This window comes from Ranitomeya variabilis, chromosome 2 (assembly GCF_051348905.1).
Source record: "Ranitomeya variabilis isolate aRanVar5 chromosome 2, aRanVar5.hap1, whole genome shotgun sequence".
Taxonomy (NCBI): domain Eukaryota; kingdom Metazoa; phylum Chordata; class Amphibia; order Anura; family Dendrobatidae; genus Ranitomeya; species Ranitomeya variabilis.
This window is the reverse complement of record NC_135233.1, coordinates 258,788,180-258,815,163: the sequence shown is the minus strand read 5'-3', so window position 1 is coordinate 258,815,163 and position 26,984 is coordinate 258,788,180. Positions and strand designations below refer to the sequence as shown.

Below are 26,984 nucleotides of genomic sequence, written 5' to 3'. Positions count from 1 at the left end.
ACACATCCACACACAGTCACCAGTCTATGTAGGAGCATTAACATAATTAACCTACATATGCAATATGTTTATTTGAAAAATAAATAAATAAAAAAATTCCGTGGGCTCCCGGGTAATTTAAATAACCAGCAGAGGGAAAGCCGACGGCTGAGGGCTGATGTTAATATTCTGGGAAGGAGCCAATAGCCATAAAGGTTCCCAGGCTATTAATATCAGCTCACAATTGTTTGCTTAGCCTTTACTGGCTAGTTTACAGGGGACCCCAGAAAAAAATTGGCATCAGTTCCCCTATAAAATCGAACCAGCAAAAGCTAGGCAGAGAGCTGCGGGCTGATATTAACCCTCCGTCAGGGGCAATATGTTTCTTAACGAGTTTAGGGGCATTGCGCCTGTCCGGCACAGGCTAGAAAATTGGCTATATTTTCCTTTTTTAAAAATTTCAATGCTCTAAAAGTGATCAGTTACCTTAATAGGAATGTAATAAATGAGAATACACATAATCAGGTGGAAAAAAAAAAGTTTAATAACCAGAAAAGTAATATGTTTCTATGTCTTGAGCATCCGCCTCACTCTCTCCATCTTGATCTGTATCAGACACATCTGGACATTCTTCCACATCATCTTCTGAATCATCTTCTGAATTTCTTCCCCTAAATCTTCTAGCTGTAAGGGGTCTGTCTCATCATCAAGCAGTATATTTTGCACTTGCTCAACAGGAAGGGCATTGGACAAGTCAAATATTCTCCTCGCCATTTCAGAAGAAAAGCTGAAGCAAGAGAGAGAATATGTGTTAGGGCGCAATGTGCCTGAGAAGCACACTCTTATTTCTAACAAAACCTTCTATGACAAATCCACAAATTTATCACTAGCTATTCATAAAACAAGCTAAAAAAACAATTGGGATGAATAAAAACAGCAAATTCTAACCGTCAAAGGTGTGACGCATTCAGGGGCAATGAGCCAGAGAAGCCAAAACACTGATATTTGATCTCCTGCAGCTCTGCAGCACAAGAGGCTTCTCAGGTTTCACACAGCCTTTAAATTTAGGAAGTTAGGCTACTTTCACACTAGCGTCGTGCACTGCACGTCGCTATGCGTCGTTTTGTAGAAAAAACGCATCCTGCAAAAGTGCTTGCAGGATGCGTTTTTTCTCCATAGACTTGCATTAGCGACGCAGTGCGACGCATTGCCACACGTCGCAACCGTCGTGCGACGGTTGCGTCGTGTTGCGTCGGTCCGTCGCCACCAAAAAACGTTGCATGTAATGTTTTTTGGTGCGTCGAGACCGTCTTTTCCGACCGCGCATGCGCGGCCGGAACTCCGCCCCCGCCTCCCCGCAAATCACAATGGGGCAGCGGATGCGTTGAAAAACAGCATCCGCTGCCCCCGTTGTGCGGCGCTTTCACTGCTTACGTCGGTACGTCGCAACGACGCAATTCGTCGTGCGTCGTACAACGCTAGTGTGAAAGTAGCCTTACTGGGAGGAGGGTGTTTCCCAGACAAACCACTGAAAATAGAGAAATTAAACTAAGTGAGCTGCGCCTGTCAGATCAGTTGCCCCTGACGGAGGGTTAATAGCATGAGAAGGGGCCATGGATATTGGCATCCCCCAGGCTAAAAACATCAGCTTTCAGTCACCACAGAAATGGTGTATCTCTAAGAAGCGCCAATTCTGGCACTTATCCTCGCTCTTCCCACTTGCGCTGTAGTGGTGGCAGGTGGGGTTCATATTTGTGGGGTTGATATCACCTTTCTATTGTTAGGTGACATCAAGCCCACGGTTTAGTAATGGAGAGGTGTCTACAAGGCACCTATCCATTACTAATCCTATAGTTGTATTGTAAATAAAGACAAGGCCAGAATAAAGTCCTTTATTTGAAATAATCACACAGACTCCTTTATTTAATCTTAATGTACCATACTTACTGAATGCCTAGTCCCCGACACCCTCGTCTCCTGCAACAAAAATAAAATAATAAACCAACATATAATACTATCCTGTCCGACGTAATCCATTTAATACCGAGTGTCCCACGGTGATCTCACGTGTAGAACAGTCACATCAGGAGATGCGACCGCTCTACACGTCCTCCAGAGATACATTGACAGGAGGTAATCACTCCCGCATTGTATCACTGAGTCACCATGAGAGTTCTCCAGAGTTCATCAGCTCCGGGGCTCTCACTTACGGCACCGCTGCGTGAAAACTTTCCCATGCAGAGGTGCCGTAAGTGACAGCACCGAAGCTGATCAGCTGAAGAACTCAGGTGAACTCTCACTGTGGCTCAGTGATACAGTAACAGGAGGTGATCGTTCCCGCAGTGTATCGCCAGTGGCCGGGTGAGATCGACGTGGGACACTCTGTATTAAATGGACTACGGCGGAAAAGTGAGTATATGTTGGTTTATTATTTTTGATTGCTTGCAGCAGAAGCGAGCGTCGGGGATTAGGAGTTCGGTGAGTATGTATTGTGTATGTGAATATGTAAATGTTTTGATTCTTTTTTTTTTTTACAACACAGGAGCCGGATGATGAGACTATTCTCCCATCATCGGCTCATGCTGTCACTGTTATATGTGACAAAACACGTAGCCAGATGGGAGTAGTATTCCTATAAAATGACGCCTGGGTACACACACAGACACCCGCAGACAGACACAGACACGCACATACCAAATTAGTAATGAAGGACAGCATCCAATCCAGGTGAAGTATACAAAAACGATTCCTTTATTTGCCAAAATGCGACGTTTCAACCACAAGGGTTTTTTTCAAGCATGACACGCACATATTCTCTGCTCACACACTCTTCCTCCTTCTGACATCATTTCCTTTTGACAAATGGCAGCGTTTAGGCAGCAAATCTGCAGCAAATCCGCAAAGCTCTTTACACTTGTGTTTTTGCTGCGGATTTGACTGACTCAATGGAAGTCAATGGGTGCAGAAATGCTGCAGATCCGCAAAAAGAATTGACATGCTGTGGAAACGAAAACACTGCAAATCAGGACAGAATTTTCCGCCGCATGTGCACACCAATTTTGGATTCCTATTGATTAACCTTGCTTGACCAATCCTTTGCTGATTTGGTGCAATTCCACGCAAAAAAACCCCCACTGCGGATCCGCAACGTGTGCACATAGCCTAAAAGTGACATACTGCTGATTTAAATCTGCACCAAATCTGAAAGTCAAAAAATAAGCAACGTGTGCATGAAATTCAGGATTTTCATTCACTTTCCTGGCATTAGGAAACCCTTCAGGTTTTCTGAGCAGTCTGAGCAGATAAAAAGCAACAAATCTGCAATGTGTAATAATAGTTGTATGTAAAAGCAGAAAGTTTATTCAAATAACAACTCATAAACATCAATATATATATGTACACATGCTGCCGCAAGTGCTGTAAGCACTCCGCAAATACAGAGAGGTAACACAAAAGGAAAAGAATGGTAGCCAAACACAAGGAGGGAAAACACAAAGTACTGTGTCCCTTAGACCCCCTTACATCAGTAGGGTGCCCAGCCCAAGACCATCATACTAACATGCAGGGTCCTTCGGTATCCCCTTCTCACAGCCAGTGAGAAACTGGTGCAGAGAAAACATAAATAATATTTTCAGTCAGGCTTACCCATAATGAAATCTTGAAGAGGGTTCCCTTTCCTAGTGTGGCTCCCCTGGACGCGCGTTTCGCGTTGTCGCTTTCTCAGCAGGGTTAGTGTGTAACTGTTCTCATGCTATTAAAATACTAAAATGACCGGAAATGACGCCGGCAAATCGGCGCATGCACAGTGGCACCCGGATCGCGTCATCGGCTGGGTCGTCATAGCAGGGCGGGCGTAAGGGGGAAAAACCTCCCATAGACATCATGTGACGCCCCCTGCTATTGAAGACGAACACAGCAGAAGACGCACTCCCCGGGCGACAACGGGCATGCGCACACCTGGCATCCATTTTCAAGAAGACCGCAACAGCGGCCATGTTTACAAAAGATCAAGGGGCTGTATACTCCTACCCGCCATGTAAGTGAATAAAATAAGAATGATAAGTGTATCGTGCTATTATATACAACGATCCAGTGCACAGGGGAGATAAAAATATCAAATACAACTAACATAGTTGTGCAAGTATAGCACAAATCTCCAACTATATAAAACCTCAATAAGACATACGGTATATAAAGAAGTGCATAAAGTGACATGTGCATACAGTGATAACATTTATAAACATGGCATACATAACATCAACATTCCATTCCATTCCAATGCCTGGCATTCAGAGTACGGTTTCTATCCCTTGGTCCCGTTGCGCCTGTGTGGCATTGGACATTTTGAAATTTGTGATTTGATTAAATGGGACTTGTTAGCCCTAGTATTCTCTGCTCTTGAGTGAACTCACCATTCTGTTTTTTATTCTTTTAATACTAAATGTTCTTGTGTTTGTCCTATTTTTTAGTTTACACTAGCATGTCTATGGCCGTGGATGATGTTTGGGGCTGCCTAATATACCTTTCCTCCATGCAACAACACCACCTGTTATCTTGAGAAGCTACAGAGAGAAAAGGAGAAAAAGCTGGCACTAATGAATAATTGGAATGTTATGTATTCCATGTTTATAAATGTTATCACTGTATGCACATGTCACTTTATGCACTTCTTTATATATGTCTTATTGAGGTTTTATATAGTTGGAGATTTGTGCTATACTTGCACAACTATGTTAGTTGTATTGGATATTTTTATCTCCCCTGTGCACTGGATCGTTGTATATAATAGCACGATACACTTATCATTCTTATTTTATTCACTTACATGGCGGGTAGGAGTATACAGCCCCTTGATCTTTCTAAACATGGCCGCTGTTGCGGTCTTCTTGAAAATGGATGCCAGGTGTGCGCATGCCCGTTGTCGCCCGGGGAGTGCGTCTTCTGCTGTGTTCGTCTTCAATAGCAGGGGGCGTCACATGACGTCTATGGGAGGTTTTTCCCCCTTACGCCCGCCCTGCTATGACGACCCAGCCGATGACGCGATCCGGGTGCCACTGTGCATGCGCCAATTTGCCGGCGTCATTTCCGGTCATTTTAGTATTTTAATAGCATGAGAACGGTTACACACTAACCCTGCTGAGAAAGCGACAACGCGAAACGCGCGTCCAGGGGAGCCACACTAGGAAAGGGAACCCTCTTCAAGATTTCATTATGGGTAAGCCTGACTGAAAATATTATTTACTTTTTCTCTGCACCAGTTTCTCACTGGCTGTGAGAAGGGGATACCGAAGGACCCTGCATGTTAGTATGATGGTCTTGGGCCGGGCACCCTACTGATGTAAGGGGGTCTAAGGGACACAGTACTTTGTGTTTTCCCTCCTTGTGTTTGGCTACCATTCTTTTCCTTTTGTGTTACCTCTCTGTATTTGCGGAGTGCTTACAGCACTTGCGGCTACATATATATATTGATGTTTATGAGTTGTTATTTGAATAAACTTTCTGCTTTTACATACAACTATGTTGTTGTGGATATTTCTGCTCCGTTTTTTTGTATACATCTTTGTTTGGAGCTATCCTGTGTGGCCTAAAGGGCATGTTGAGGGAGTTTTTGTGGTCTGCTCCCCTCTAATACCAATTACAGTGGTGCTTCAGCTTTCTTCCATTAATGTGTAATAATAGCAAATTGACAGGAATACTACACCTGAAATAGGTGCTGGCTGGATCTCCGATTGCTGGGAACCTATCTAATGTGATTTCTCTCCTAGGCTAACGTCTGCATTTATGGGTAGGTAGGATCCTGCTGCAGTCTTTTATTTGTATATAGGCTCTCTGACTGAGCACCTCACCTAATAGCCTGTGGCGGTTTTACTTGCAGCAGGACCTTAACCATAAATGCAGGCTTCAGCCTAGGGGAGGATTCACATTAGGCCAGAGACACATTACCGCATAACATGACCAAATACTATGCGATAAAACATTGCATAGCACTCTGCCCAGTGTTAAAAGGAATCTGTCACCCCAAAATTCACCTATAAGCTGCAGCCATAGGCATCAGGGGCTTATCTACAGCATTCTGTGCTGTAGATAAGCCCCCGATGTAACCTGAAAGATAAGAAAAACAAGTTACATTATACTCACCCAGGGGCGGTCCCTGTGCGGTCCGGTCCGATGGGCGTCGCGGTCCGGGTCATCTTCATACAATGACGTCCTCTTAATAATAATAATAATAATAATAATAATAATAATCTTTATTTATATAGCGCAAACATATTTCACAGCGCTTTACAGTTTAACAGTTTCAAACACAACAGTCATAAGTAACAATGTTAACAATACAATAATTAAAGCAAAATAAGATGACCCTGCTCGTGAGAGCTTACAATCTACAATGAGGTGGGGGAGATACAAAGTACAGGTGTGTATTTACAATGATGTATTTACAATGATGGTCCAGCCATCTTCAGGGGGTGGGGGATAGATGGAAATAGTGAATGGGGTACACACACAAACATAAAATGACTGATTAGTGAACGTGGTGAGGGAGCGCCTAAAACTATGCAAATTGTGGATGGTCCTAATATCTTGGGGTAGAGCATTCCAGAGCATTGGCGCAGCGCGGGAGAAGTCTTGGAGTCAGGAGTGGGAGGTACGGATTAGTGCAGAGGTTAGTCGAAAGTCATTTGCAGAGCGCAGCGGTCGGTTAGGCCGATAGACCGAAATGAGCGAGGAGATGTATGGGGGTGCCGCACTGTGCAGAACTTTGTGGGTGAGAACAAGTACTTTGAATTGTATCCTGTAATGAATAGTGTAACGACTGGCGAAGAGCAGACGCATCCGAGTAACGATTGGCTAGATAGACAACCCTGGCTGCTACATTAAGGATAGACTGGAGAGGGGAAGTCGAGTGAGGGGGAGGCCAATTAATAGAGCATTGCAGTAGTCCAGGCGGGAGTGGATCAAGGCGACAGTGAGGGGTTTTGTTGTTTCCATGGTGAGAAAAGGGCGGATTCTAGAGATGTTCTTTAGGTGTAAGCGGCACGAGTGGGCAAGAGATTGTATATGGGATGTGAAGGAGAGATCGGAGTCAAACATAACACCCAGACAGCGCGCCTGCTGCCGGGGTGTTATTATGGTGTCACCCACAGAGAGGGAAATGTCAGATTTAGGGAGGTTAGTAGACGGCGGGAGCAGAAGAAGTTCAGTTTTGGAGAAGTTGAGTTTCAGATAGAGAGCGGACATGATGTTGGAGACTGCGGACAGACAGTCAGTAGCGTTCTGTAGTACAGCGGGGGTAAGGTCAGGGGATGACGTGTATAGCTGTGTGTCATCAGCATAAAGATGGTACTGAAAGCCAAATCTGCTGATGGTCTGTCCAATTGGGGCCGTGTAGAGCGAGAATAGAAGGGGGCCAAGGACTGAGCCCTGAGGTACCCCAACAGTGAGAGGAAGAGGAGAGGAAGAGGAGATGAAGTGGAGCCAGAGAATAGAACACTGAAGGAGCGGTCAGAAAGATAGGAAGTGAACCAGGAGAGAGCAGTGTCCTTAATGCCTAGTGAGCCTAGCGAGTAGGAGAGGGTGGTCAGCAATGTCAAAAGCTGCAGAAAGGTCGAGAAGAATGAGCAGAGAGTGGTCACCGTTACATTTTGCTGTCAGAAGGTCATTGGTCACTTTGATGAGTGCAGTTTCTGTCGAAAGTAGGGGGCGGAAACCAGACTGTGAAGGGTCTAGGAGGGAATGAGTGGAGAGGTAACGGGTAAGGCGGGAGTAGACCAGACGCTCCAGGAGTTTAGAGATGAAGGGGAGATTGGAGACCGGTATGTAGTATCTGTGCAGGATGGGTCGAGGGCGGGTTTCTTTAGTAATGGAGTAATGATACAGTGTTTGAAGGAGGAGGGGAAAATACCAGAGGAGAGGGAGAGATTAAAGATTGTAGTTAGGTGAGTTGTGACGACTGGAGAGAGACTGGAGGATACGTGAGGGAATGGGGTCGGTGGTGCATGTACTTGGACGAGAAGAGAGGGAGGAGCTTGGAGACTTCTTCGTATCTGGGATCGAATGTGGAGAGTGAGCCAGGGGAGATGCAGGGAGTGATGGGAGTCACTGCACTTGGTGTCTTGGAGCGGATTTCCTGACGGATATTATCTACACTCCCTGACAGAAGTTATGTCGCTTATCCATGTTATGTAAATAAAAGCTTACAACCTGACGTTATATTCATCCATTGGTTGTATAAATTATTCTTTTGAAAGCTGAAACTCACTGGAATGTGGTTAAGGATAAGAAAATAAATTGGCATCAATGCAGAAATATTGATCAGTTAATGGACACAGAATGGTCAGATTTTGGCAAGACAAAAGTTTTGTCGCCCACAGAAAGTAATGTGATATTCAAACAAATAATTAACTTAAAATACAAATATATGTTGCATAACATTGGTGAATGAAGTTGTGGTGCTATTAGAGTCATATTTAATATTTTGTGTGACTTCCCTGAGCTTGAAGGACTGCATCCATGCGGTTCAACAATGATTCATACAATTTATTAATGAAGTCATCAGAATAGCAAAGAATGCAGTCTTACATGCCTCCCAGAGTTCATCTAGATTCTTTGGTTTTGTCTTCCAAGCTTCCGCTTTCATCCTACCTCAAACATGCTCAGTGATGTTCATGTCTGGTGACTGGGCTGGCCAGTCCTTGAGCACCTTGATCTTTTTTTGCCTGGAGGAACTTTGTTGTAAAGATGGATGTATGAGATGGAGCACAATCCTGCGGCAGAATTTTACCCCTTTTATGATTTGGAATATAAGAGGTAGCTAATACTTCTAGATATTTTAGGCTATTGATATTGCCTTCCACCTTGCAAATATTTCGCACACCCCCATACTGTTATGACCCCAATGGCAGAGGGTCTCAGGAATAAATACCAAGTCTGCAAACACAAAAAACCAGCTCATAGGGCAGTGGTAACTGGGCTGACCATATATCTAATCCTAGCACCACAAATAGAAGTAGCCGGGGAACGTGCCTACGTTGGTTCTAGACGTCTCGTGCCAGCCGGAGAACTAACTAACCCTAGAAGGGAAAAGAAAGACCTTTCTTGCCTCCAGAGAAAAGACCCCAAAAGTTGGATACAAGCCCCAAACAAATAATAACGGTGAGGTAAGAGGAAAAGACAAACATAAGAATGAGCTAGGTATTTAGCAAAGAGAGGCCCACTAGCTAATAGCAGAATATAGTAAGATGACTTATATGGTCAGCAAAAACCCTATTAAAATATCCACGCTGGATATTCAAGAACCCCCAAACTGTCTAACGGCCGGGGGGAGAACACCAGCCCCCTAGAGCTTCCAGCAAGGTCAGAAATCACATTTAGTACAAGCTGGACAAAAATAGTAGCAAGCAAGTAACTCAAAAAACAAAGAAGCAAGACTTAGCTTAATTTTGCAAGAGCCAGGACCAGCAGACAGGAGCAACATAAGGATCTGATTACAACGATGCCAGGCACTGGACTAAGGATCCAGGAAGTTAATATAGCGACACCCCTGGACTAACGACCCAGGTGAGTGCCAAACAGAAAAAAGACAATCCCAGAGTCATACCACTAGTGACCACAAGAGGGAGCCAAAAAGTCTAATTCACAACAGTACCCCCCCCTTAAGGAGGGGTCACCGAACCCTCACCAAGACCACCAGGGCGATCAGGATGAGCAGCGTGAAAGGCACGAACTAAATCGGCCGCATGCACATCAGAGGCAACCACCCAGGAATTATCCTCCTGACCATAGCCCTTCCATTTGACCAGATACTGAAGCCTCCGCCTGGAGAGACGAGAATCCAAGATCTTCTCCACCACGTACTCCAACTCGCCCTCAACCAACACCGGAGCAGGAGGCTCAACAGAAGGAACCACAGGTACAACGTACCGCCGCAACAAAGACCTATGGAACACGTTGTGAATGGCAAACGACACAGGAAGATCCAAGCGAAAGGACACAGGATTAAGGATTTCCAATATCTTGTAAGGACCAATGAAGCGAGGCTTAAATTTAGGAGAGGAGACCTTCATAGGAACAAATCGAGAAGACAGCCATACCAAATCCCCAACACGAAGTCGAGGACCCACACCGCGGCGGTGGTTGGCAAAACGCTGAGCCTTCTCTTGTGACAACTTTAAGTTGTCCACCACATGATTCCAGATCTGCTGCAACCTATCCACCACAGAATCTACCCCAGGACAGTCAGAAGGCTCCACATGTCCCGAGGAAAAACGAGGATGGAAACCAGAGTTGCAGAAAAATGGCGAAACCAATGTAGCGGAACTAGCCCGATTATTAAGGGCAAACTCAGCCAACGGCAAGAAGGTCACCCAATCATCCTGATCCGCAGAAACAAAACACCTCAAATAAGCCTCCAGAGTCTGATTAGTTCGCTCCGTTTGTCCATTAGTCTGAGGATGAAAGGCAGACGAAAACGACAACTCAATGCCCATCCTAGCACAAAAGGATCGCCAGAACCTGGAAACAAACTGGGATCCTCTGTCAGACACAATATTCTCAGGAATGCCGTGTAAACGAACCACATTCTAAAAGAACACAGGAACCAGATCGGAAGAGGAAGGCAGCTTAGGCAAAGGTACCAAATGGACCATCTTAGAAAAGCGATCACATACCACCCAGATGACAGACATGCCCTGAGACACCGGGAGATCTGAAATGAAATCCATGGAAATGTGTGTCCAAGGCCTCTTCGGGACAGGCAAGGGCAAGAGCAACCCGCTGGCACGCGAACAGCAAGGCTTAGCTCGAGCACAAGTCCCACAGGACTGCACAAACGACCGCACATCCCGTGACAAGGAAGGCCACCAAAAGGACCTAGCCACCAGATCTCTGGTGCCAAAAATTCCCGGATGCCCTGCCAACACCGAGGAATGAACCTCGGAAATGACTCTGCTGGTCCACTTATCAGGAACAAACAGTCTGTCAGGTGGACAAGAGTCAGGTCTACCAGCCTGAAATCTCTGCAACACACGTCGCAAATCCGGAGAAATGGCTGACAAGATAACTCCCTCTTTAAGAATACCAACTGGTTCTGCGACTCCCGGAGAGTCAGGCACAAAGCTCCTTGAAAGAGCATCAGCCTTCACATTCTTTGAACCTGGTAAATATGAGACCACAAAGTCAAAACGGGAGAAAAACAATGACCAGCGGGCCTGTCTAGGATTCAGGCGTTTAGCAGACTCGAGATACATCAAATTTTTGTGATCAGTCAAGACCACCACACGATGCTTAGCACCCTCGAGCCAATGACGCCACTCCTCAAATGCCCACTTCATGGCCAACAACTCCCGATTGCCAACATCATAATTCCGCTCAGCAGGCGAAAACTTCCTAGAGAAAAAGGCACAAGGTCTCATTACAGAGCAACCAGGGCCTCTCTGTGACAAAACGGCCCCTGCCCCAATCTCAGAAGCATCCACTTCAACCTGAAAGGGAAGTGAGACATCAGGCTGGCACAAAACAGGCGCCGAAGTAAACCGGCGCTTCAACTCCTGGAAAGCCTCCACGGCTGCAGGAGCCCAGTTAGCAACATCAGAACCTTTCTTGGTCATATCCGTCAAAGGTTTAGCAATGCTAGAAAAATTAGCAATAAAACGACGGTAGAAGTTAGCAAAACCCAAGAACTTCTGAAGACTCTTAACTGACGTGGGTTGAGTTCAATCATGAATAGCACGGACCTTGACTGGGTCCATCTCCACCGCAGAAGGGGAAAAAATAAACCCCAAAAAGGAAACCTTCTGTACTCCAAAGAGACACTTTGAGCCCTTAACAAATAAAGCATTCTCACGCAAAACCTGAAACACCATCCTGACCTGCTCTACATGCGAGTCCCAGTCATCAGAAAAAAACAGAATATCATCCAGATAAACGATCATAAATTTATCCAGATACTTCCGGAAAATATCATGCATAAAGGACTGAAACACTGAAGGAGCATTAGAGAGTCCAAAAGGCATCACCAAGTACTCAAAATGACCTTCGGGCGTATTAAACGCGGTTTTCCATTCATCTCCTTGCTTAATGCGCACAAGGTTGTACGCACCACGAAGATCTATCTTGGTGAACCACTTGGCACCTTTAATTCGGGCAAACAAGTCTGACAACAGAGGCAAAGGATACTGAAATTTAACAGTGATTTTATTCAAAAGCCGATAGTCAATACAAGGTCTCAAAGATCCGTCCTTCTTGGCCACAAAAAAGAATCCCGCACCAAGAGGGGAAGAGGAAGGACGGATATGCCCCTTCTCCAGAGATTCCTTGATATACGAACGCATTGCGGTATGCTCAGGTACAGACAGATTAAATAGTCTTCCCTTAGGAAATTTGCTACCTGGAATCAAATCTATGGCACAGTCACAGTCCCTATGAGGAGGCAGAACACTGGACCTGGACTCGCTGAACACATCCTGATAATCAGACAAATACTCAGGAACTTCCGAAGGAGTAGAGGAAGCAATAGACACCGGCGGGGAATCACCATGAATACCCTGACAGCCCCAACTTGACACAGACATTGCCTTCCAATCCAAGACTGGATTATGAGTCTGTAACCATGGCAACCCCAAAACGACCAAATCATGCATTTTATGCAGAACAAGAAAACGAATCACCTCCCGATGTTCAGGAGTCATGCACATGGTTACCTGTGTCCAAAACTGCGGTTTATTTTCCGCCAATGGCGTAGCATCAATACCCCTCAGAGGGATAGGATTAACCAACGGCTCAAGAACAAAACCACAGCGCTTGGCAAATGACAGATCCATAAGACTCAGGGCAGCACCTGAATCCACAAACGCCATAACAGGGTAGGAGGACAATGAGCAAATTAAAGTCACAGACAAAATAAATTTAGGTTGCAAATTACCAATGGCGACAGGACTAACAACCCTTGTTAGGCGTTTAGAGCATGCTGATATAACATGTGTAGAATCACCACAGTAAAAACACAACCCATTCTGACGTCTATGATTTTTCCGCTCATTTCTGGTCTGAATTCTATCACATTGCATCAAATCAGGTGTTTGTTTAGACAACACCACCAGAGGATTAGCGGTTTTGCGCTCCCGCAAACGCCGGTCAATTTGAATAGCCAGCGCCATGGAATCATTCAGACTTGTAGGAATGGAGAAACCCACCATCACATTCTTAATGGCTTCAGAAAGGCCATTTCTGAAGTTTGCGGCCAGAGCACACTCATTCCACTGAGTAAGCACGGACCATTTCCGAAATTTTTGGCAATACACTTCAGCTTCATCCTGGCCCTGAGAAATAGCCAGCAAGGCTTTTTCTGCCTGAACCTCAAGATTGGGTTCCTCGTAAAGCAATCCGAGCGCCAGAAAAAACGCATCAATATTTGCCAATGCCGGATCTCCTGGCGCTAGCGAGAAGGCCCAATCCTGAGGGTCGCCCCGTAAAAAAGAGATAACAATTTTAACTTGCTGAACTGAGTCTCCAGATGAACGGGGTCTCAGGGATAGAAACAATTTACAATTATCCCTGAAATTCCTAAACTTAAATCGGTCTCCAGAAAACAGTTCAGGAATAGGTATTTTAGGTTCAGACATAGGACTACTGGTAACAAAATCTTGTATGCTTTGCACACGAGCAGCAAGCTGGTCCACACTTGTAATCAAGGTCTGGACATTCATGTCTGCAGCAAGCTCAAGCCACTCAGAGGTAAAGGGGAGGAAGAGAGGAAAAAAAATAAAAAAAAAAAAAAATTCAGAATTTCCTTTCTTATATCCCACTTCTGCAATGCATTAAACATTCAATGTAGGCCTGGCATACTGTTATGACCCCAATGGCAGAGGGTCTCAGGAATAAATACCAAGTCTGCAAACACAAAAAACCAGCTCATAGGGCAGTGGTAACTGGGCTGACCATATATCTAATCCTAGCACCACAAATAGAAGTAGCCGGGGAACGTGCCTACGTTGGTTCTAGACGTCTCGCGCCAGCCGGAGAACTAACTAACCCTAGAAGGGAAAAGAAAGACCTTTCTTGCCTCCAGAGAAAAGACCCCAAAAGTTGAATACAAGCCCCCAACAAATAATAACGGTTAGGTAAGAGGAAAAGACAAACATAAGAATGAGCTAGGTATTTAGCAAAGAGAGGCCCACTAGCTAATAGCAGAATATAGTAAGATGACTTATATGGTCAGCAAAAACCCTATTAAAATATCCACGCTGGATATTCAAGAACCCCCGAACCGGCCGGGGGGAGAACACCAGCCCCCTAGAGCTTCCAGCAAGGTCAGAAATCACATTTAGTACAAGCTGGACAAAAATAGTAGCAAAGCAAGTAACTCAAAAAACAAAGAAGCAAGACTTAGCTTAATTTTGCAAGAGCCGGGACCAGCAGACAGGAGCAACAAAAGGATCTGATTACAACGATGCCAGGCACTGGACTAAGGATCCAGGAAGTCAATATAGCGACACCCCTGGACTAATGACCCAGGTGAGTGCCAAACAGAAAAAAGACAATCCCAGAGTCATACCACTAGTGACCACAAGAGGGAGCCAAAAAGTCTAACTCACAACACATACTGAATGTAACCCCAGACCATGATCTTTCTACCACCAAGTTAACTGTTTTCTGGGTGTATTTTGGATCCATACGGGCTCCAGTAGGTCTCCTGCAGTATTTGCGGCAGCTGTGGTGTAATTCTACTGAAGATTCATCAGAGAAATCCACCTTCTGCCACTTTTCCAACATCCATCTGTTTAGCAGGCTGTGGGACTTTGCAAATGCCACACGGTTTTTTATTTGCCTTTTGTATAGTGCTGGCTTCTGGGCACTGATTCGACCATGGAGGCCATTTCGAGACAGAATCCTACAAGCTGTTCTAGTTGCACAGGGACTTGAGGTGACCAGGCCTGTTGGAGCTCTGCTGCAGTGGAAGAGGGGCTTGCTTTGGATTTTCTAACCAACAAACATTCCTCCTGAGCAGTTGTCTTGCGGGGTCTGCCGGACCTGGGCTTGTCAAACACATCTCCAGTCTCTTCAAATCCTTTTTAAATTCTTTGCACTTGACACTGAGACACATTAAAGGTGCCAGCCACCTCTGCAGTGGATCTGGTCTTCAGCTTCTTGATAATCGAGGCTTTGGTCGCTGGGTGGATTTTTGGCATGTTGTCAGAGCTCAAGTTGCAGTTCAAGTGAAGGTCTGGGGTGCTGGGTTTCTTTTTCTACACACACACACACACACACACACACTAATTAACCGATCATTTACTGAGCACAGGTGAGGTTGTAAACTAGGATTGGGTGCATTACATGACCAGGCGACAAAACTTTTGTCTTGCCAAAATCTGACCATTCTGTGTCCATTAGGCCTCTTTCACACTTCCATCTTTTCAGATCCATTGCAATGCGTCGTTTTGGGAAAAAAAACGGATCCTGCAAATGTGCCCACAGGATCCGTTTTTTACCTATAGACTTGTATTAGTGACAGATCGCGGCGGATGGCCACACGTCGCATCCGTCGTGTGACGGATCCGTCGTGTTTTGGCAGACCGTCGTCTGGAAAAAATGTTCAATGTAACGTTTTTGTCTGCGTCAAAAAAACGTACAGGGACGGATCCTGCGGTGTCCGTCGTTAGCTAGAATGGAAGCCTATGGGCGCAGGATCCGTTGCCGTCCGTCAAATGACAGAATCCAGCAACAGATTCCGTTTTTTTACACTGAGCATGCCTGGAAGGATTTCTATTCCTTTAATTTAACCAATTTTTCCTGCAGCTGCTGCATCGACGGATCCGTCAAAAAACAGGATCCAGTGCATCCGTTTTTTACAATCTGCACAGGATCCGTCTGTTCAACACTTTGACGGATTGTGACTGATTCTAAAAGACGGAAGTGTGAAAGAGGCCTTAACTGATCAATATTTCTGCATTGATGCCAATTTATTTTCTTAACCTAAATCACATTTCGGAGGGTTTCAGCTTTCAAAAGAATAATTTATACAACCAATGGATGAATTTAACGTCAGGTTATAAGCTTTTATTTACATAACATGGATAAGCGACATAACTTCTGTCAGGGAGTGTATTTTCTCTATAAAGTGGGAGGCCAGGTCATCAGCGCAAATGTCTGTGATAGGGGCTTGTGCTTTTGGCCTAAGGAGGGAGTGAAAGGTGTCAAAAAGTTTCTTGGGGTTGTTGGGATAGTGAGGAGATCAGAGTGGTGAAGTAGGTCTGTTTGGCGAGGTGAAGGGCAGAGTTAGGCTACTTTCACACTAGCGTTTTTGTGCGGACGTCTCAAAGCCTCGGCGCGACGCATCGACGGATGCGTCACAAATAGTGAAAAACGCACGCAACGCATACAGTATTTCGACGGATCTGTCGTAGATCCGCTAGACGGTTCCGTCGAAAAACTGGATCCGTTTCATCCGTTGTGTCCGTTTTTACTATCCGTTTCATCCGTTTTTATGACGGATCCATTTTCCCTGCCAAAAAATGGGAGTCTCCTTATGTGATTGGCTACTGGAAAATAGGGAAAACTATATATTGAATGTTTTTACAGCCCATCTTTGAAAGGGTTTATTAGAGAAAGTGGCAGCGATGGAGCAAGTACTTGTGAGGATTGCAAATGTTGTTACCGATGTGATTTTCGAGACAAATCGCCTGGATATTATGGTTCGGGAGGAGGCGGCAGCAGAAAGACAGATGCTTCAACCTCGACGACGCAGACTATGGATTCATCCCATTAATGCACTGCAGATGACCCGGGGTGTATATTCTACTTTGTACATGTAGTTGCGCCAGAACCCGGAGAAATTTTTTAATTATCTTCGGATGAGGCAGGAGCATTTTGATTTGTTACTGGAACAAGTTGGGGATGTCATCCAAAGGCAGGACACATGCATGAGGCTTGCCATTTCACCGGCGGAGCGGCTGATGGTGACCCTGCGGTAAGCCCTTTCTTTCTTATTTTTTTTTAATCATTGCTCATATTTAAACCTTCACATCAGCAGTGAACATGCTCCACAAAATACTGCGCTGAAACACTGCGTTGCATTTTCAGGAGCATGTTAATTTTTTTTATTGTTTGTGGCCAATAATAATTTTTTAACACCTGCTGCATTAGAATGCACAGATGTAAAAATGCTGTTTTTAATGTGCACTACAACAGACAAAAAAATACGCAATGCCATTTTTTTAAACTTTAAAGAAAAAAAAAGGAACATTTGTGTAAATTGTTTAAAAATGTTATGTGGGTCTTTGCAATTTTTAATAACTTTTTATTTTTTTCACAGCTTCTTGGCTACAGGTGAATCCCTTATGTCACTACACTACCAGTTCCGGCTAGGAGTTTCAACTATTTCCGGAATTGTAAAAGGCACCTGCTGCGCTATTTGGGATAACTTGCACACGGAGTACATGCCACAACCGACAAGGGACATCTGGCTGCAGAGTGCAGAACTGTTTGAGAAACTGTGCCATTTCCCAAACTGCGTGGGTGCAGTAGATGGGAAACATATACGTATAACCAAACCGGCAGGATCAGGCTCAGAGTTTTTCAATTACAAGAAGTACTTTTCTATCATACTCATGGCCATTGCAGATGCGAACTGCAAATTTCTCGCTGTGGACATTGGAGCCTATGGCCGGTCCAACGACTCCCAAGTATTCAAAAATTCACCAATGGGCCGTTGTTTGTATGCAGACAGTTATGACTTTCCACCAGCCAGAGAACTCCCGGAAACAAGTGGACCGCTTATGCCGTATGTCTGTGTGGGTGATGAGGCCTTTCAGTTATCCCCACATCTCCTCAAACCGTATTCTAGCAGAGACTTAACCAGAACAAAAAGAGTGTTCAATTACAGATTAACAAGAGCAAGAAGAGTTGTTGAATGTGCATTTGGCATTCTCACTGCCAAGTGGCGCGTCCTTCTCACCGCCATCAAACTTCACACACAAACCATGGATGAGGTTGTGAAGGCCTGCGTGGTCCTACATAACTATGTACTTTCCAAGGAGCCTGTTTCCGTGGAAGATGAGGACTTGGAGACCACCCTGTGGGATTACCACAGCAGCTCTGTACGTTCCGCCGGTTCTGTTTCCAGAATGAGGGACCACTTTGCTGAGTATTTTGTTTCACCTGTGGGCAGGGTGCCATGGCAAGATAACATTGTGTGACATCTTTTTTCATGTCTTGGTGATTAATGTTTGTGTAAAAAGTTTTTTTTATTGACACCAACTTTTAATAATTACTGTCCAAAACTTTGGTATATTTTGGGTAATAAACCAAATGTTGTACCTTCTAACGTGTGTTGTGTAATGGTTTTGTACATTTAGTTAGCATACTTAAATGAATGCACTTCACAAAGAAATTCTTTTTAAACCAAACCAAATTTTATTTGCCATATCACAATACAAAATTTCTGATCATTATTTTTATAAAAAAACATTTTTGGTAAATATTTTTTTTTTGTTTTGGTAAACATTTTTCCTTTGTTACCTTTTTTTTTTTTTTGTTAAACTTTTTATTTTAACCCCTTTACCCCCAAGGGTGGTTTGCACGTTAATGACCAGGCCAATTTTTACATTTCTGACCACTGTCTCTTTATGAGGTTATAACTCCGAAATGCTTCAACGGATCTTAGCGATTCTGACATTGTTTTCTCGTGACATATTGTACTTCATGATAGTGCTAAAATTTCTTCAATATAACTGCGTTTATTTGTGAAAAAAATGGAAATTTGGTGAAAATTTTGAAAATTTCACAATTTTTCAACTTTTAATTTTTATTCTGTTAAACCAGAGAGTTATGTGACACAATATAGTTAATAAATAACATTTACCACATGTCTACTTTACATCAGCACAATTTTGGAAACAAAATTTTTTTTTTCTAGGAAGTTAAGGGTTAAAATTTGACCAGCAATTTCTCATTTTTTCAACAAAATTTACAAAACCATTTTTTTTAGGGACCACCTCACATTTGAAGTCATTTTGAGGGGTCTATATGGCAGAAAATACCCAAAAGTGACACCATTCTAAAAACTGCACCCCTCAAGGTGCTCAAAACCACATTCAAGAAGTTTATTAACCCTTCAAGTGATTCACAGCAGCATAAGCAACATGGAAGGAAAAAATTAACATTTTACTTTTTAGTCACAAAAATGATCTTTCAGCAATAATCTTTTTAATTTCCCAAGGGTAAAAAGAGAAAATGGACCTCAAAAGTTGTTGTCCAATTTGTCCTGAGTACGCTGATACCCCACATGTGAGGGGGAACCACTTTATGGGCGCATGGCAGGGCTCAGAAGGAAAGGAGCGTCGTTTGACATTTTCAAGCTAAATTTGGCTGGAATTGAGATCGGACGCCACGTCGCGTTTGGCGAGCCCCTGATGTGCCTAAACAGTGGAAACCCCCCACAAGTGACCCCATTTTGGAAACTAGACCCCCTAAGGAACTTATCTAGATGTGTCATGAGCACTTTTATCCCCCAAGTGCTTCACGAAAGTTTATAACGCCCGGGCGTGAAAAAAAAAATTCCTATTTTTTCCACAAACATGATCGTTTAGTCCCCAATTTTTTATTTTCTCAAGGGGAAAAGGAGAAATTGGACCCCAAAAGTTGTTGTCCAATTTGTCCTGAGTACGTGGATACCCCATATGTGGGGGGGAACCACTGTTTGGGCACATGGCAGGGCTCAGAAGGAAAGGAGCGCCGTTTGACTTTTTCAAGCTAAATTTGGCTGGAATTGAGATCGGACGCCATGTCGCGTTTGGCGAGCCCCTGATGTGCCTAAACAGTGGAAACCCCCCACAAGTGACCCCATTTTGGAAACTAGACCCCCTAAGGAACTTATCTAGATGTGTCATGAGCACTTTTATCCCCCAAGTGCTTCACGAAAGTTTATAACGCCCGGGCGTGAAAAAAAAAATTCCTATTTTTTTCACAAACATGATCGTTTAGTCCCCAATTTTTTATTTTCTCAAGGGTAAAAGGAGAAATTGGACCGCAAAAGTTGTTGTCCAATTTGTCTTGAGTACGTGGATACCCCATATGTGGGGGGGAACCACTGTTTGGGCACATGGCAGGGCTCAGAAGGAAAGGAGCGCCGTTTGACTTTTTCAAGCTAAATTTGGCTGGAATTGAGATCGGACGCCATGTCGCGTTTGGTGAGCCCCTGATGTGCCTAAACAGTGGAAACCCCCCACAAGTGACCCCATTTTGGAAACTAGACCCCCTAAGGAACTTATCTAGATGTGTCATGAGCACTTTTATCCCCCAAGTGCTTCACGAAAGTTTATAACGCCCTGGCGTGAAAAAAAAAATTCCTATTTTTTCCACAAACATGATCGTTTAGTCCCCAATTTTTTATTTTCTCAAGGGTAAAAGGAGAAATTGGACACCAAAAGAAGTTGTCCAATTTGTCCTGAGTACGCTGATACCCCATATGTGGGGGGGAACCACTGTTTGGGCACATGGCAGGGCTCAGAAGGAAAGGAGCGCCGTTTGACTTTTTCAAGCTAAATTTGGCTGGAATTGAGATCGGACGCCATGTCGCGTTTGGCGAGCCCATGATGTGCCTAAACAGTGGAAACCCCCCACAAGTGACCCCATTTTGGAAACTAGACCCTCTAAGGAACTTATATAGGTGTGTGGTGAGAATTTTGAACCCTCACGTGCTTCACTAAAGTTTATAATGCCCAGGCGTGAAAATAAAAAATCCTATTTTTTCCCACAAAAATTATCTTTTAGTCCCCAATTTTTAATTTTCCCAAGGGTAACAGGAGAAATTGGACCCCAAAAGTTGTTGTCCAATTTGTCCTGAGTATGCTGATACCCCATATGTCGGGAGGAACTACTGTTTGGGCACACGTTGGGGCTCGAAAGGGAAGTAGTGACGTTTTGGAATGCAGACTTTGATGGAATGTTCTGCGGGCATCATGTTCCATTTGCAGAGCCCCTGATGTGCCTAAACAGTAGAAACCCCCCACAAGTGACCCCATTTTGGAAACTGTACCCCCTAAGGAACTTATCTAGGTGTGTGGTGAGAATTTTGAACCCCCACGTGCTTCACTAAAGTTTATAATGCCCAGGCGTGAAAATAAAAAATCCTATTTTTTCCCACAAAAATGATCTTTTAGTCCCCAATTTTTTATTTTCCCAAGGGTAACAGGAGAAATTGGACCCCAAAAGTTGTTGTCCAATTTGTCCTGAGTACGCTGATACCCCATATGTGGGGAGGAACTACTGTTTGGGCATACGTTGGGGCTCGAAAGTGAAGTAGTGACGTTTTGGAATGCAGACTTTGATGGAATGTTCTGCGGGCATCATGTTCCGTTTGCAGAGCCCCTGATGTGCCTAAACAGTAGAAACCCCCACAAGTGACCCCATTTTGGAAACTGTACCCCCTAAGGAACTTATCTAGGTGTGTGGTGAGAATTTTGAACCCCCACGTGCTTCACTAAAGTTTGTAATGCCCAGGCGTGAAAATAAAAATGATCTTTTAGTCCCCAATTTTTAATTTACCCAAAGGTAACAGGAGAAATTGGACATCAAAAGTTGTTGTCCAAATTGTCCTGATTACACTGGTACGCCATATGTGGGAAAAAACTGTTTAGGCACACGTTGGGGCTCGAAAGGGAAATAGTGACGTTTTGGAATGCAGACTTTGATGGAATGGTCTGCTGTCGTCATGTTCCGTTTGCAGAGCCCCTGATGTGCCTAAACAGTAAAAAAAAAACACAAGTGACATCATTTTGGAACCTAGACCCCCCCCTAAGGAACTTATCTAGATGTGCCCCCTTTTTGGAACTAATGTACGCTTTCTTGTAAAGTAAATTAGTAGTGCATGGAGGTGTGGTACAATTTGAAGCAATCCTTCATACACAGGCCAGGTTTTTCGGGGCAGGTGTCGCATTGATAAATGGTGTCCTTGCGTATTCCCCTTTTGTAACACACTCGGCACCTTTTTTGCGGCTTACCTTTTCTTCCGGTTGGCGGGACCACCCCCGGAAAATGCTGACCTGGTACGATACGAGCACCTTCAGTTCCGGAAGTACTGGGGCCCTCTCCTTCCGGAGTGCCAAATATCAGGGCCTTAACCACTACCTCCTGGAACTGAAGGTACGACGTATCGGTGTGGCGTGCACATCGTAACAGCAGGAAAGCGTTAAGCATTGCCATTTGTACAATGTGCAAAGCCAGCTTTTTGTACCACACCTTGGCCTTTCTCAAAGCACTGTACGGTTGGAGGAGTTGATCAGAGAGATCAACCCCCCCCATGCTTTTGTTGTAGCCCAGTACACAGTCCGGTTTGCAGACCTGTGTAGAGGTACCCCGTACAGTGCTGAGGGCGCTGCCATCACCGTGTATGGTGGTCAAGAGAAGGACATCCCTCTTGTCCTTGTACTTGACCACCAGCAGGTGGTCGCTACATTGGGCTTTGCTCTCACCTTTTCTGAGCATCTGCCCAAGTAGCGTCTTTGGGAGGCCTCTCTGATTTTTGCGGACAGTACCGCAGGCTGCGGTACCTCGCGCAGAGAGGGATTTGTAGAGTGAGATGCTGGTATAAAAGTTATCAGTATAGAGGTGATAACCTTTATCCAGCAGTGGGTGCACCAAATCCCACACGATCTTCCCACTCACTCCCAGGACAGGAGGACACTCAGGGGGTTAAATCCTGCTGTCCTTCCCTTCATACACTCTAAACCTGTGGATGTACCCTGAGGCACTCTCACACAGCTTGTAGAGTTTGATTCCGTACCTGGCCCTTTTGTTGGGCAGGTATTGACGGAATCCGAGCCGCCCCTTAAAATGGACCAAGGACTCATCCACGCAGATGTCCCTTTTGGGCACGTACACTTCAGAAAACTTTTTGTTGAAGTGTTCGATGACCGGCCGAACTTTGAACAGACGGTCAAAGTTGGGGTCATCTCGTGCGGGACACTGTGCATTATCGGAATAATGCAGGAACTTATGGATGGCCTCAATACGCTTCCGAACCATGACCATTCGGAACACTGGAGTGTTATATAAAATATCTACACTCCAATATTGCCGAATTTCTGGCTTCTTCACGATCCCCATGTGGAGGACCAGGCCCCAAAACTGCATCATTTCAACTGCGTCTACAGGAGACCAGTTGGAAAATGATGTACCGGGGTTTTGCTCCAAAAATTGACGAGCATACAAATTAGTTTGCTCCACCATGAGGTTAATAAAATCCTCAGAGAAAAAGACTTTGAAAAAGTCTGTTTCTGTGAGGCCGGCGGTGTCAAACTTGATTCCTGATTCTGCCACAAAATCAGGAATCAGTGGCTCGTAATTTTCGGGGGGGCGAGGTCCATATGGGGTCCGCAGTGGGGAGCGCTGGTTCAGGAGTGGTGGGGGCTGCCTCATCTTCTGTCCTGGGGCGTCTGCGTGGCGGTTCCGCAGGACCCGAGGTGGAAGATGAGGAGGAAGAGGAGGAGGAGGATGAAGAAGAGGATGAAGAATCAGAAAAGTAAAGAAAAGTGGGATCCTCTCCCTCGCTATCAGTGTCGGAGGCAAGGAAAGCATATGCCTCCTCCAATGAATAGCGCTGTTGGGACGAACGGGACGAGCGGGACATTTTTGTGTGAATATGGTGATTGGGTGCACTTTATTGATAACTGTATGTGTATGTGTGGGGGGATAGTGATTTGTGCAAACTTATCTGAAAAGAAAACGCTAAAAGGAGAAAAAAAAACCTGCAAAAAGAAAAGTATAAAACAGCAGGCCCTAGCTCTGATAAGTGAACTTGCGTCACTTATCAAAATTCGGCGGCTGCTGGATGTGTGCACGGAGATGACAAAAAAAGTAAAAGTGTCTAAAACAGCAGGCCCAGCTCTGATAAATGAACTGTTTCACTTATCAAAATTTGGCCGCTGCTTGATGTGCGCACGAAGGTCGGGCAAGGGGAGGAAAAAAAAAAAAAAAAAAGGAAAACGGCAGGCACAAACTCTGATAAGAGAACTGCGTCACTTATCAAAGTTTGGCGTCTGCGGGATGTGTGTACGGAGGTTGTGCAAAGGGGCTGAGGGAAAAAAAGCGAGCGCGAGAGTTGATCGGTGAACTGCGTCACCAATCAACGCTCGGCGGCTGTTAAATGGGCGCACGGAAGGAGGTGCAAAGGGGGGTAAAAAGAGGGGGAAGGGAGATGGGGGTGGAAGTGGGGATTGGGCAGGGATCAGTGATCAAAACGTACAGTTGTAGTCAGGTGGCGCAAAGGGGGGTTGAAAAAAAAAAAAAAAAAAGGAAAACGGCAGGCACAAACTTTGATAAGTGAACTGCGTCACTTATCAAAGTTTGGCAGCTGCGGGATGTGTGTACGGAGTTGGCGCAACGGGGGTGAGGGAAAAAAAGCGAGCGCGAGCGTTGATCGGTGAACTGCGTCACCAATCAACGCTCGGCGGCTACTAAATGTGCGCACGGAGGCGGCACAAATGGGGGTGGAGGGGGTAAAAAGAGGGGGAAGGGGGGAAGGGGGGATTGGGGTGGATGTGGGGATTGGGGTGGATGAACAGGGATTAGGGTGGATGAACGGGGATTGGGCAGGGATAAAACTTACGTTTAGTAGTCTTCTTTCTTTAGCAGGGATTGTGGTGCTACAGGCTGCTGTGGCACCACAATACCCAGCAGGTAGATCCAGGCACAAAATCCAGCGGGGAGATCCAGCAGTATGACCGCTCTGTAGGAATCCTCAGCTAGTGTGAGGACCCCTGCAGAGCGGTCATACACAGGTCAGGCAGGTGACACAGACAGGTCACAGAGCGGTCATGCTGCTGCTGTGACCTGTCATTGGTGGGATCGACCATAACATCGATCCCACCAATCAGAGCTTTCCTGGTGACCTGAATGTGACCTGCCTAGGATCGGAGCTATTCGCGCCGATCCTAGGCAGGTCACAGGCAGGGCACAGAGCCGTCACAGCGGGACCGCTGCTGTGCCCTGTGATTGGCGCGATCGACGATGACATCGATCGCGCCAATCAGCTTCTGCAGGCCCTGCTGGGCCTGTACTATGTTCTGTCCTAGGATCGGTGCTATTAGAGCACCGATCCATGCAGGTTCCGGCAGGGCACAGCGCGGTAATACCGCGCGGTGCCCTGCGATTGGCGCGATCGATGCGATCGGCGATCGCGCCAATCCAGGGTGTTCTTGCCGGTGCCTGGCGTTGCCAGGCACCGGACCTAGGATCGAGTACATCGGTACTCGATCCTAGCCTGTCACCTCATTGTTTCAGCCACTCCGATTGGCTGAAACAATGAGAATGGCTGTGATTGGCTGTTCAGAATTTAACAGCCAATCACAGCGATCTGGAGGGCGGGTGGGCGTCGCCAATGCCCTGGATGCCGAGGCCATCTTCCCCCAGGTGAGATGGCGTCGGAATTTTAATGCGATCACCGCGACTTAAGTCGCGGTATCGCATTAAAGGGCATGACGTACTATCCCGTCCAGGGTCAGATAGGCCCAGGGCACCTCGACGGGATAGTACGTCGAAGGTCAGAGAGGGGTTAAGTAACCTTTTTTTTTGTAAACTTTTTTTTTGTAAACCATTTTTTTTGGTAAATATTTTTTAAAAACTTTTTTTGGGGTACAAGAAAACAGCATACAACAAATTATAAATCCGTAGTGTGGGGTGGAGATAGTAGCGGAGGGGCTGGAAGGTTGGACCACGTCGATAGGTGGGGAAAGCCTACTGGGTTGGGGTGTAGTGGAAGGGGGGGAAAAAACAGGAGGCTGAGCAGGGGTGGGTGTTGTTGGGGTAGGTGGAATACTAAATGGGGAAGGTAAGGTGGACAAGGAAGAAAACATTGGGGAAGACACACTTGGATTTGGGGCCTGGATGGGAATTGGGACTGGGTTGGGTATTGGGACTGTGTTGGGTATTGGGCCTGGGGTGGGAATTGGGACTGTGTTTGGTATTGGGCCTGGGGTGGGAATTGGGCCTGTGCTTGGTATTGGGCCTGTGCTTGGTATTGGTCCTGGGGTGGGAATTGGGCCTGGGGTGGGAATAGGGCCTGGGGTGGGAATAGGGACTGGGCTGGGAATTGGGCCTGGGCTGGGAATTGGGCCTGGGGTGGGAATTGGGACTGGGCTGGGAAAGTAGTAGTGGCTGTGTGGGGAGGTGTGGGAGTTTTGGATTTTGACATGACCCGCAGTAGAGCAGCATGGCAGTCGTGCATTACCTGCATCTGCTCTTCAAGACTAATGCTCCTGAGCATAGATTGAAAGAAAAGGTTGCTTGGAGCTTGACTTGCATCTGAATGCAGCCTATCCAAGCGACTGCTGTTTTCACTGATGCGTGCTTGCACCATGTTGAAACCAGCAGTCACTTGCTCTCCCGAAATGTTGAAAGAGCTTTGGAAGGCTGCATTCAGATGCAAGAACTCAGGAGCATAGCTCCTTTCCGGACCCCTCTGTGGCTGCCGCCACGAACCTAATGGTGGTCTACAGGTCCTTCTCAAAAAATTAGCATATAGTGTTAAATTTCATTATTTACCATAATGTAATGATTACAATTAAACTTTCATATATTATAGATTCATTATCCACCAACTGAAATTTGTCAGGTCTTTTATTGTTTTAATACTGATGATTTTGGCCTACAGCTCCTGATAACCCAAAAAACCTGTCTCAATAAATTAGCATATTTCAACCGTCCAATCAAATAAAAGTGTTTAATAACAAACAAAAAAACCATCAAATAATAATGTTCAGTTATGCACTCAATACTTGGTCGGGAATCCTTTGGCAGAAATGACTGCTTCAATGCGGCGTGGCATGGAGGCAATCAGCCTGTGACACTGCTGAGATGTTATGGAGGCCCAGGATGCTTCAATAGCGGCCTTAAGCTCATCCAGAGTGTTGGGTCTTGCGTCTCTCAACTTTCTCTTCACAATATCCCACAGATTCTCTATGGGGTTCAGGTCAGGAGAGTTGGCAGGCCAATTGAGCACAGTAATACCATGG

General features: G+C 45.4%; 1 long non-coding RNA gene across 1 annotated transcript in view; it reads right to left on the bottom strand.

Moving 5' to 3' along the window:
• Positions 1–361: 361 nt before the first annotated feature.
• LOC143805431 (uncharacterized) overlaps positions 362–26,984 on the bottom strand; it is an 85,447-nt gene continuing 58,824 nt past the window's right edge. Inside the window, exon 3 of the long non-coding RNA XR_013221240.1 lies at positions 362–766. This is a non-coding gene — a long non-coding RNA (uncharacterized LOC143805431). The remainder of the gene's footprint in view (positions 767–26,984) is intronic.